Source organism: Petaurus breviceps, unplaced genomic scaffold, assembly GCF_028583685.1.
Source record: "Petaurus breviceps papuanus isolate PSGF00001 unplaced genomic scaffold, PetGlider_PUasm1.0 90842, whole genome shotgun sequence".
NCBI lineage: Eukaryota > Metazoa > Chordata > Mammalia > Diprotodontia > Petauridae > Petaurus > Petaurus breviceps.
The window spans coordinates 8,934,145-8,945,124 of NW_027187358.1; the positions used below are offsets into that span (position 1 = coordinate 8,934,145).

Sequence of the window (10,980 nt, forward strand, 5' to 3'; positions counted from 1 at the left end):
TCAGTGTGATCTATGAGGGAGAAGTGGGTGGTTGTGGTTGTGAAGATGGTCCTCACAAAGTATGACTATGTTGACTGTGGGAAGGCTGGACGCTGTTTTTTAGGGCACCAATCATGAAAAAACGTGTATACGTACTAAAATTATTCTGCCAGTTCTTTGTATTGATACCACCCTTCAACACAACCCCCCAGTCACATTACATCTGAGAAGAGACCAGCAGGAGACTGGAAAAACACTGTCTGCAGGGGAGCAGTGAAAGAGGTTGGCTTTTCCCCTTTCATCCACATATGTATTTGCTTGCTGTCCAATCTCCTTTTGTTTTAGACTGTTTTTTCCCCAGGTTTCACAGTCTGTGTTGCTTTTAGAACAATTCAAAAGGCTACTCTTGGTTTCATGGAATCTGTGTGTAAACCCAGAAGGTTCAACATTAAACGGACCAGTTATCTTTAATGGACAGCTGGTCGATTGACAAGCTTTTTTTTTTTTTTAAATCAAATGCCTACTGCAGATCTAGGCCTGGGGACACAGCATCTGCTCTCTAGGAATGAATAATAATAACTATTATGATTAATAATATCAGCTGACATTTATATAGTTCCTTCTAGATGCAGACACTGCGCTAAGCACTTTTGCAAGTAATATCTCATTTGTTCTTCACAGCCACCCCTATTTTCCCCATTTTACTAATGAGGAAACTGAGGCAAACACAGGGTTATTATCTAGCTAGGGTTGGAAAATGTACAGAAATGGAAAAATTTTTTAAAAATTAGTGCTAAATAGGGAGGCAGAATAGATGGAGAGTTAGACTTGGAGTCAGGAAGTCCTGGGTTTCTATTATGCCTTAGTATATCGCAGTGTAGCTTAGTAGCTGTGTGACCCTAGGCAAGCCACTTAATTCCTGAACTGCCATGTTCCCATCTATAAAATGAGTATAATGTTAGCACTGACTTCATAGAGTTATTATGATGATTAAATGAAATGAATACTTAATTGGCCTGTTTTTGGAAGGGTCACAGATGTTCTCATCTTTTGGATGTAGATGTTTGCCATCTTAAGGTTTGCATCAGAAGATGAAATTTCTCAAGTGCTTTTCTAGTAATTCATGCCTCACTATGAAATGTTTGAGCTAATAATTATGGATTTTTTTCTGTCTTCAATTCTTTCCAGTTTTTCAGAGATTTTAACTCTCCCATCTTGATGTAATTGTTCCTTAACCAGCTTTATTAAGGATGTATATGCTTTCTGTTTTGCATTTGATCCAACTTTTACTTTCATTATGTTGCAATTATTGTTTGTTGTTGGGTAGTTTTTCAGTCATGTCTGACTCTTTGTGACCCTATTTGGGGTTTTCTTGGCAAAGCTATTGCAATGGTTTACCATTTCCTTCTACAACTTATTTTATAGATGAAGAAATTGAAGTATACAGGGTTAAGTGACTTGCCCAGGGTCACTTAGCTAGTAAGTGACTGAGGCCAAATTCGTACTTAGGTCTTCCTGACTCCAGGTCCAACATTCTATCCACTGTGGCATCTAGCTGCCCCACACTCATTGTTACAGTCATAATATTTTTTATATATATACATATATATATTAAAATTTGTTAAGTTATTAAGTTTATGTGGTCCTGCTCATAAATATAATTTATGTTTAGAGTAAGGAGACATCAGAGAAGCTTCATAGAGGAGCTGGGTGGCACTTGGCCCTAAAGACTCAGTAGAATTTGGATAGATGGAGACAGAAAGCCCTATGCTTCCAGAAACCTATCAGATGTTTCCTTTGGTCTTTCTCAGATAAAAAGATTGATTTCTATTTCATTAGGCCCCTCAGCCTTCATACTCACTGACTAGCCAGTATTATTTTCCCATCTGCTGGCCAAATTTCTTTTCTTTTTGTTTTTTGTTCTTGTTTTTTGGAGGGGGGAGAGTAGGGCAATCAGGATTAAGTGACTTGCCCAAAGTCACACGGCTAGTTTTGTGTTGAGTGTCTGAGGCTGGATTTGAACTCAAGGCTGTTGCTCTATTTACTGTGCCACCTAGCCACCTGTGCTGGCCATTTTCCCCCAGGTAGTCAGGGAGATAAAATCTCAAGCTTACCTTTTCTTGAAAGAAATTACACCAGCCTGCTGAAGAATGGGGAACAAACTCCTAGAAAGGCTGGGCATTCCTTCCATCACCTCTCTCATTCTCCTCCATATCACTCCGTTTCCCTTATCTCCTCCTGAGAAGACAGCTCCTCTCTGTTGGCAAATAGAGATGCATGACCTGTTTCTGACAGTGGGCAGGGGGCAGCTGGCTGTGTTCAGGCAGGCATGATTGTACAATGTATTATGTGTATTGGAGAAGAGAAAATGAAACTTTGGGAAAGGTGCATGCATTCATGTATCTGTGATGTGTGTACAACAGTCTTGTTGAGTTAGGATAGCCTTAAACCTCTGGTGACCGTTTTTTGGGATCAGTGACAACCCCAGGTCACCATGGATGGTATGACTGTGGTGTGGCACTGTCAGATTAACTGCCCAGATGAATGTTAACCACACCTGGGAACACATCATTTTCCCCTGCTGTCTCCTATGGCAACAACAGCTCCTTGTTAATTCAGAATAAAGCTGCGGGGCAGGCAGTCTATTATAGGCTATCTCCCTCTAGGCTGGGAAAATAACCCAGGTCATCCACTTGCCCAATTTATAGCTAAGCCACAAGCACATCCTTGCCTGCTTCCCTCCTCCAATCCCCCTCCCTTGCCTAGTTTTGGGAGCCTGAGAGGACGTAGTTCCAATTGTTTGAAAGGTCAGAATGAACCTTGAATAATGAGTCCATTAGATTCTTCAATCAATATCAAGCTTCTCAGTGCTATGTATATTGATGAGCTGATTGCTGTGAGCCTGGTGGGGAGGGAATTGGAATCCATTTGGATGTAGCCAAATTGGTTGTTGATGGGTTGGAGTAGACTGCGGCTTTGCTAATCAACTGGAAACATCCTGGAATCTGGTAAAGCAGCATTAAGTGCCCTGAAGTCAGTGTGTATTTTACTGGAAAACCATACAGAGCCAGGGATTTCTCTTCATTGCCTTATGACCCCAGCAGCCCTTCTGCAAGGGACCAGAGGGACCAGGATAATGCCAGGGAATCATCTCATGCTTCGAGGAAAGAAGGAAGAGAATTAAGCCACTTGGGTCCTGTGGTAGTAAGAACTGTAGAGTGTCAGAGTCATACCATAGAAAAACAGGGAATGTTGGGAGAAGGATGAACTGGCTTCTTCTCTGACTTGGAATGCAGGTTGGTGTCAGAGACAGTGAGAAGGCAGGGTCAGGAGGACCTGAGTTCAAATCTGGTCTCAGACACTTGTCACACTTACTAACTGTGTGACCTTAAGCAAGTCACTTAAACCCAATTGCCTTACCTCCCCCACCCCCCCAAAAAAAAGTGAGGACAGGAAAAGATAAAAATTAACTAACAAGGCTGAATCTCACTGGGATATAATAAGAAGCCCCTTGGATTGGTCAGACTCACAGGTGATCTGGCCTTTCTTAGACTCACTGGAGCCCAGAAATGGATAGGATCTTAGAGGTGCCTGAAACATTCTATGTAACATCCCTGTCTAGCTTTAGCTTGTAAAGTTATTGGGGATATTGGCTGGGTACTTTTTTCCTTATGTTGATCTGAAATCTGCTTCTCAGCAATTTCCATTCTTTTGTCTAGTTCTGCCCTCTGAGAAGAAGGGAAGGGAATGGGCATTTATTAAGTGGGTGCTATATGCCAGGCATTGGATTAGGCACTTTTACAAATATTACCTCATTTGATCCTTGCAACAATCCTGGGATGTAGGTGCTGTTTTTACCTCCCTTTTGCAGTTGAAGAAACTGAGGAAGATGGAGGTAAAATGATTTGCCCAGCTCCCAATAAGTGTCTGAGGCTAGATTTGAACTCAGGTCTTCCTGACTCCAGGCTCAGGCTCTAGCTGCTTAGCTAGATGAATGTTACCACCTAGCTGCCCCTAAATGCCATGAGGAATCATAGGATCAGATACCTAGAGTAAGAAAGGACTTCAGAAGCCATCTTAGTCAACCCCCTCATTTTATTGATGAGGAAATTTTGGAGCAAGGAAATCTGCTCAAGGTTATTTGTTGTTGTTGTTCAGTCATTTTTCAGTCATGTCTAACGCTTCATGACTCCTTTTGGGGTTTGCCATTTCCCTCTCCAATTCATTTTACAGGTGAGGAAAATGAGGCAAAGTTAAGTGATTTGCCCAGGGTCACCCAGCTAGTCAGTGTCTGAGCTCAGATTTGAACTCATGAAGATGAATCTTTCTGATTCCAGACCCAGCACTCTATGCACTATGGTGCCACCTAGCAGCTTGACCAAGATCATACAGGGACTAAGACAAGACAGAATCAGAATCCAGTTCCTCTGCCTTGAGAGCCAGGGCTCTTGGCACTGTACACACTCCCTTCAGTCTTGAGTAAATTCCATTTTTTACATGATGACCTTTCAAATATCTGAAGACAATTATCATGTCCTGCATCAGTTTGCTCTTCTTATTTCCTTAACTGTTTTGTTTTTACATTATATACTCTAACCTAGTAATCCCACCCCAGGAAAGCACTCTTCAGCAAAGGTTAATAGTTAGTAAAACTGATAATGCAGTGACCTCATCTGAAAGTATATGCAACATTTCACATCCGTAGCACCACACATCTATTTAAAAAAAAATCACACAAATCTGTTTTCTCACCCTCTTATTCTTTACTCCATTGGGGGGGGGGAGAGGAGAAAAGAAAAACAAATTTCTCCTAACCAATATGCATATTCAAGCAAAAAATGAGTTCCCTTCATGGCTGTATTACAAAAATATTTATGCCTTATTCTGTACCCTAAATCTATAATGCCACTTTAATAAGACAGTCAATAAGCATTTATTAAACAGTTACTATATGTCAGATAAGATGTTAAACACTAGGAACACAAATTCAAGCAGAAAGAAAGACAGTTTTTGCCCTCATGGAGCTTACATTCTAATGGGCAAAGACACTCCATAAAAGGAAGCTGGAAAAGGGATGGGGAGATGGAGGTATGCAATATGGGGCATAGTAGAGTAATGAGACGTAGTTGGCCTGGGCCCCTCTTTAAATGGAAGTTTTGGGAGGACACATCCAATCCAAGGGAGATGCCGCAAGACTGGAGAGCACTTCCAGTGTGTGAATTCCAGGACTGGAATGAGCTTCTAGGATGACTAGGTGTCTGGGGCATGTTGGAGAAAGTGCTGAATGTATCATCTATTCTCTGGAATCATGAATGGTCATTGTATAGATTGTATTGTATGTTATTCCATATATTGTATAATATTATTGTATTATATTACATTGCGTAGCTCTCATAGTATAAACCATATGGCAAGGTTGGGAGTCCTTCCACCATCTTGGATGAGATCCAGGCTGACAGTGGCCTTCCCCAAATTCTGGCACCTAGAACTGAATACTATATTCCAGCTGTGGTCTGATTGGGACAGAGAACGGTGAAACTCTAACCTCACTCATTCTGGACCTTATACTTTTGTTAATTCAGTCAAAAATCACAGTTGATTTTGGGAGACTGCCATATCAAACTGTTAACTAATATTTATACTAGGGAGTTCCCTGAAACTCCTCAGGCTTTTTCACATTTACTGTTTTGTTGTATAGGACTATATAATATATAGAGGTACTTTCATATCCCTCCTCTCATTTGATATCTCCCCCAAAACAGTGTGATGGGTAAGATAGATATTATTGTAGCCATTTGACCAACAAGAAAACTGAGGTTTTGATTTGTCTAAAATCTAACAGCAAGTAAGTGAGCCCTCAGATATGATGTACTTGTAGATTGACCTTCGTTCCAAGTGACCTGGTTCCTTTGGTGATTAGAGCACCATGTGTTTTCTTCTCGCTAGTTCTTACACTCAAAAATATTCAGTCAATTAGCATTCACCTGTGTGCATAGTCCCATGCTAAATGCTGTCAGAATCATAGAGACGTATAGGACATAATATACTCATGACTTGAAGGAGATTATATTCTCCTTGAGAAAGAAGCAGTATGGTACAGTGGGAAGATCAATGGATGTGGAGTCAGAGCATGTGGGTTTAGATCCTTTCTTGGTCACGTACTGCTTCTGTGACCTTGGCAAAGTCACAGTCTCTTCAGAGCTGGGTTTTCAAAGGGATTGGACTTGAAGGTCTCAGTGTTCCCTTCTAGCTCTAAATATAAGACCCTTGAGGGAAATAAGCCTTAACCTATGAAATAGTTTTGGTTTAGAAACTGAGAGTAGAAGACACTCGAGGGATCTTCCAGCCTGACCTCCTAATGTTACAGGTGAAAACAACAACAAAAATCAGAGAAAATGCTAGCCTTGCCCAAGGCTGTGTGAGTAGACAGAGACAGGGCTGACGTTCAAAGCCAGGGTCCTGGCTCCACATCCTGTGCTCTGGTCTCGGGTGGGATCTGAAGTGAACATTAGCATATAAAGTATAGAGTATAAAGTGTAGAGTATAAGTATAAAGATTTGTCAATTGCAAAAACCATATCAGGCAGACAGAACCAGGACAAAGAAGGATGTTGGGCTGGGAATGAGGGCAGGACTTGTGGGAAGGAGATGGGTATGAATGGCATTTTACTGCAGTGTGGCCTTTGCTCCTAAGCCCAACAGTTAAGATTCCTGAGTTCATCCTATCTGCGTTCAGTGTGTGCCAGGCTCTAACTAGACCTTTGAGCCAATGACAGTGTCAGAAAATGATCCACTCAATGTCCTTTTCTTCACAAGTGAGTGCCACTAGCACCAAAATTGCCACCTTGTCCTTCAGTGTTTAGTGGTTAATTTTGCTTGTGGCCAGCCATTCCTGGGAGCTTGCTAAGTCCAGAAGGGGTAGATTTACTTAAACCACAGCTTTTACTGAGGTCTTTTGTTTTTGTATCACCTTTGTTTCCAAATGTATCCTTTCCTCCTTCTTTCCCCTGAGAGCTGTCCTTTGCAAAAATGAATAATAAGGAAAGAGAAAAAAAAAATGCAATTCAGCAAAACAAACTGGTCAGCTGAGCCTGGCCCTGTGTGCAGTGTTCCATAAACCCCATCACCTACAGGAAGCCTTGACCATTCCCTCTTCTTTTTAGTGCCTTCCTTCGATCAATCATTTCCTCTTTGTCCTGCATGTAGCTTGTTCTTACGTATTTGTTTGCATGTTCTCTCACTTTAGACTGTAAGTTCCTTGAGGGCAGAGGGTACCATTTGCCTCTTTTTGTATCTCTAGGACTTAGCACATAGTGCCTGACTCATAATAGGTGCTAGATAAATGTTTATTGATTGATCTTCCATTTTTCCCACATATATCTTATTTGTACATTTTTTAGCATGTTGTTCCCCACATTTGATTGTCACTTCCCCCTAGGCAGGGACTGCCCTTTGCCTCTTTTTGTATCCCCAATACTTAGCACAGTGTCTGGTATGCTGAAAGTGCTTAATAAATGTTTATTGACTGCTTATTCTTCACCCATTGTTCCCTACTTCTACTTTCTCTTCTCCTGCAGGTCTAAGCTTGGTTAGAGGAAACAGATTTCCAAAATAAGCATGTTGAAAAAACAGGTTTTGGATGTAAAATTGCCCTGGAGTAACTTAAAGTTTATCATAGAATGGGGAAAAAAGTCCATCCTTCCTGCTTACAGCACCATGCTGTGCTCTGTGCAGAGCAGGGCTGCTCGCTGAGGACTTTTCTGCTCCTAGGTTTCAGCCTGGCTTCAAGGCAAGTGACTCTGTACGCATGGACAAGAGGATCTGCATTTCTGCTGGCTCTTGGAATGTCATTAATCCAAACCAGGGGAACAGCCTGGATTTTGGGAATCCTTGCCCCTCTCTGCTTCTCTCCCTCTGACTCACTAAAGTTGGAGGCAGACCTGACCCTGACTCAGTGATGATGATGATGGCCCCAGTTACAAATGGGTCCCCTGGTATATGCTCGGCAGGCTGAGCTCAGCTCCTGCTTCTGAATCATCTTTATCAGTTGGCAAAGGAGTGGAGAGCCAGGGAGGCTCCAGATGCTGGTCTGGAAACTGTCCTGAGGCCCAGTGTCACTTGTGACTTGGTGACACCGCGGGCTCTGAATTTGCTGGGCGTGGGGTAAATGGATGATCGTGGCCTCAGACTCAATGAGTCGGGGTCTTAGCAGGCCTTCATCCGTCATTTATAATTTATTCCTGTTGTGCCCGTTGAGCATACCATAGTGATAGGTATATAGGAGTGTAGTGGCAAGCACCCCAAGCGTCCTCAGGGTTTGCAGCTACCACAGGTTCTTGGATCTGCTTTGTCAAAGGAAAGCAACTCAAAATGGGTTAACAAGCTTACTTTAATCAGTCAGACATATATCGTTTACCTTGTTCAGGAGAAAAGGTCAGCACCCTGAACCTCAAAGTATACAGGCATAATTATCAAGACAGAAACATCAAGTAGACAGATTTCCAAACTGTCCAACCATTACATCCATACCCAGTCAACATCTGGGTTTCCACATTCTGGGTTTTTCAAAGCCGGGGGACTCTCAACAACGGCTTCCCAGAATTCAGATCAAATCACAGAACACTTCTCAAAGTGAGTCCCAAAACAAAGCTACACATCAGGGCTTATATAGCCTTCTCCTGGCTCAGAGAATGTAACAACCTTATTGACCCACTGGCCAATCAAAAAGTATCTACTGAAAAACAAGCCTCCCTCCCCAGGCTTCTGGTGCACTTTAGCCTAGGGGCAGGGAAGATCTTTAAAATTTACATTCGCATTACATTCGGCCCCAAGATCTTTCATGCCCATAGCATAGACAATTTACTTTTGAATTAGCACTGAACATTTCTTAGGTCACATTTTCAAAGTACAGAACCAAAGTCACCAAAGTGGCCACTGGCCCTTAAACAAACACAAAGTACATTCTTAGGTTACATTTTCAAGGTACAGAACTAAAGTTACCAAAGTGGCCACTGGGCCTTAAACAAACACAAAGTACATAGCATTATCACTTTAATTCAGAACAAGAGTTCAAATAAAGTTCTGGGGGGAGGGGAGTGTCCTTCCCCTCACACAGCTCCAGCCCCAGCTTCCAAGCACAGAGAGGGGGCTGGGCAACAAAACCAACAAGGTGGGGTCCCTGGGGATCCAAGGCACTTCATCCCACCCACCATAGTCACAAGTCCATCCTCCCCCTGGGTCCCAAACTGTGGGATGCAGCCAGGAAACACACTCAGTACCCCTGCTTTGCTGCTCAGTTCTTATCTTTTCCGGTGGCTGAATTCCGAACTCCTGGGCTCCTTCTCCTCCTGCAGGTGGCAGCCGCTCCTGGCTTCTGCCCAGGTCCCGATGCAGGCAGCTCACCATTCCCGCTCTCAGCTCAGCGAAGTCTGCATGCAGGCCACTCTTCTCTCCTGGTCCATGACTCCACAGAGTCACAGCTACCACATGTACAAAAGGATTCTGACTGATACTTATGAATTTTAAACAGTCCTCACTGTCCAGTGTTATTCCTCCGGCGCCTTCATCAGTGATTCTTACTATCCAAGACACTAAAGACTCTCCCATTCTTTGGGTAAATCTACTCAATATATCAGTGATCTCCTGTTGAGTGAAATCCTCAATTATCTCCCTGGACTCTGTTTTGCCTCGGTGGCTCTCCTGTCTTCTTCTTCGTATGGGGAGAGCTTCTACATTAGAAGACTCCTCATCTAACCTTGTTCCATTCTCCTCACACACATTCTCCTGGAAGCTGTCAGGGCAACTCTGCCCAGCCTCTACCAAAGCTGCATGCACATTCCTTCTGCTAGTTTTTTGCTTCCTTTTAGCTACATGAACAGTAGCTTTCTCCTGGAGCACATGAGTCCCTCCAGTTTGCTCTTCTGAGTGCTGTGACACAGAAGAATCCTCAGGCAAACCAGCTGACTCCCTAGCCATCTGAGCTCTTTCCTTCAGCAGCTTATCCCTACTTTTACACATAAGGTGATAACTTGTTAGCAGCACCCAGCCTCTCCTGCACACTCCTGCCAGTTCTTTGCCTGGTTCTATGGGTATTGCTTTCAAACATCTTTCCAAATCTCCAGGTTCTCCCTCTTTTAGCCTTGGTTCCCAGTTTTCACAGGGCCCTGTGCTTTTAGCCCATTCTCTGGCTAGAGAGGAATAAGGCAAATCCTCCCATCCTGGAATAGCCATTTCTCCCTCTAAAGCCCCACTGCTTCCAAATAGAGGCCTGACATTTTGTGATCCCATCCTGGTCGCCAAATGTATCAGCAATGCCATATTCACAATGCCTATAGAGATTACAAATATGCTGATATAATTATCCATTACAAAATACGTCATGTTTGCCATATGAGGAAATAAACTAGAAAATTTATTAAGATATCAAAAGACTGAGTCCCAAAACCAGAAAGTGAAAGCCATCCGAGTAGTTATGACATTGGCACAGGTAGATAAAGTAGAAAGCACCCACATTTTCAAGCCTTTAAAACAGAACAGGCTACCTCAGGCAAAGGTCCTCCTCTCCCCACGCACAGCAACCACCCAGCGTCCTGGAAGCGCGCTCCCAGCAGCTCCGGCCCCTGGCAGTCCTCAGCAGGAGTCCTTAGCAGAAAGTCCTTAGCAGTCCTAACTCAAAAAGGGCTTCGCGCTGCCACTGCCTCTGCTGCTGCCGCCATCACCACCACCGCCAGCCAACGCAGGAACGCTAGCTTGGCTTCCGCTTCCTCTTGCTCCGCCCCTTCCTGCTACATCAGCAAGTCCAACGGGGCATGGAAGATCTTTAAATCCCATAACCCTTACATTCGGCCCCAAGATCTTTCATGTCCCTTACTTGACAAAAATACAGTAGGAATAACTGGTGTCAACAAAATTTCACAACAATATAACAAGAATAGCACACAATAAACACAGAAAACCATATTTTAGGGTGGCGCTTGAGCACAAGCTCCCCATCATTCCCCCC

The 10,980-nt window shown here is 43.2% G+C and overlaps 1 protein-coding gene and 1 long non-coding RNA gene across 2 annotated transcripts in view; one reads left to right on the plus strand and one right to left on the minus strand.

Annotated features, from left to right (window-relative positions):
• Nucleotides 1-10,980, plus strand: part of PRKCE (protein kinase C epsilon) — a 657,089-nt gene that overhangs the window by 293,813 nt on the left and 352,296 nt on the right. The window lies entirely within an intron of this gene.
• On the minus strand, nt 8,350-9,114 carry LOC138148799 (uncharacterized). Its single transcript, XR_011165183.1, has 2 exons — nt 9,016-9,114; nt 8,350-8,941 (listed from the first exon to the last, which is right to left on the minus strand). It is a non-coding gene; the product is annotated as an uncharacterized lncRNA (long non-coding RNA).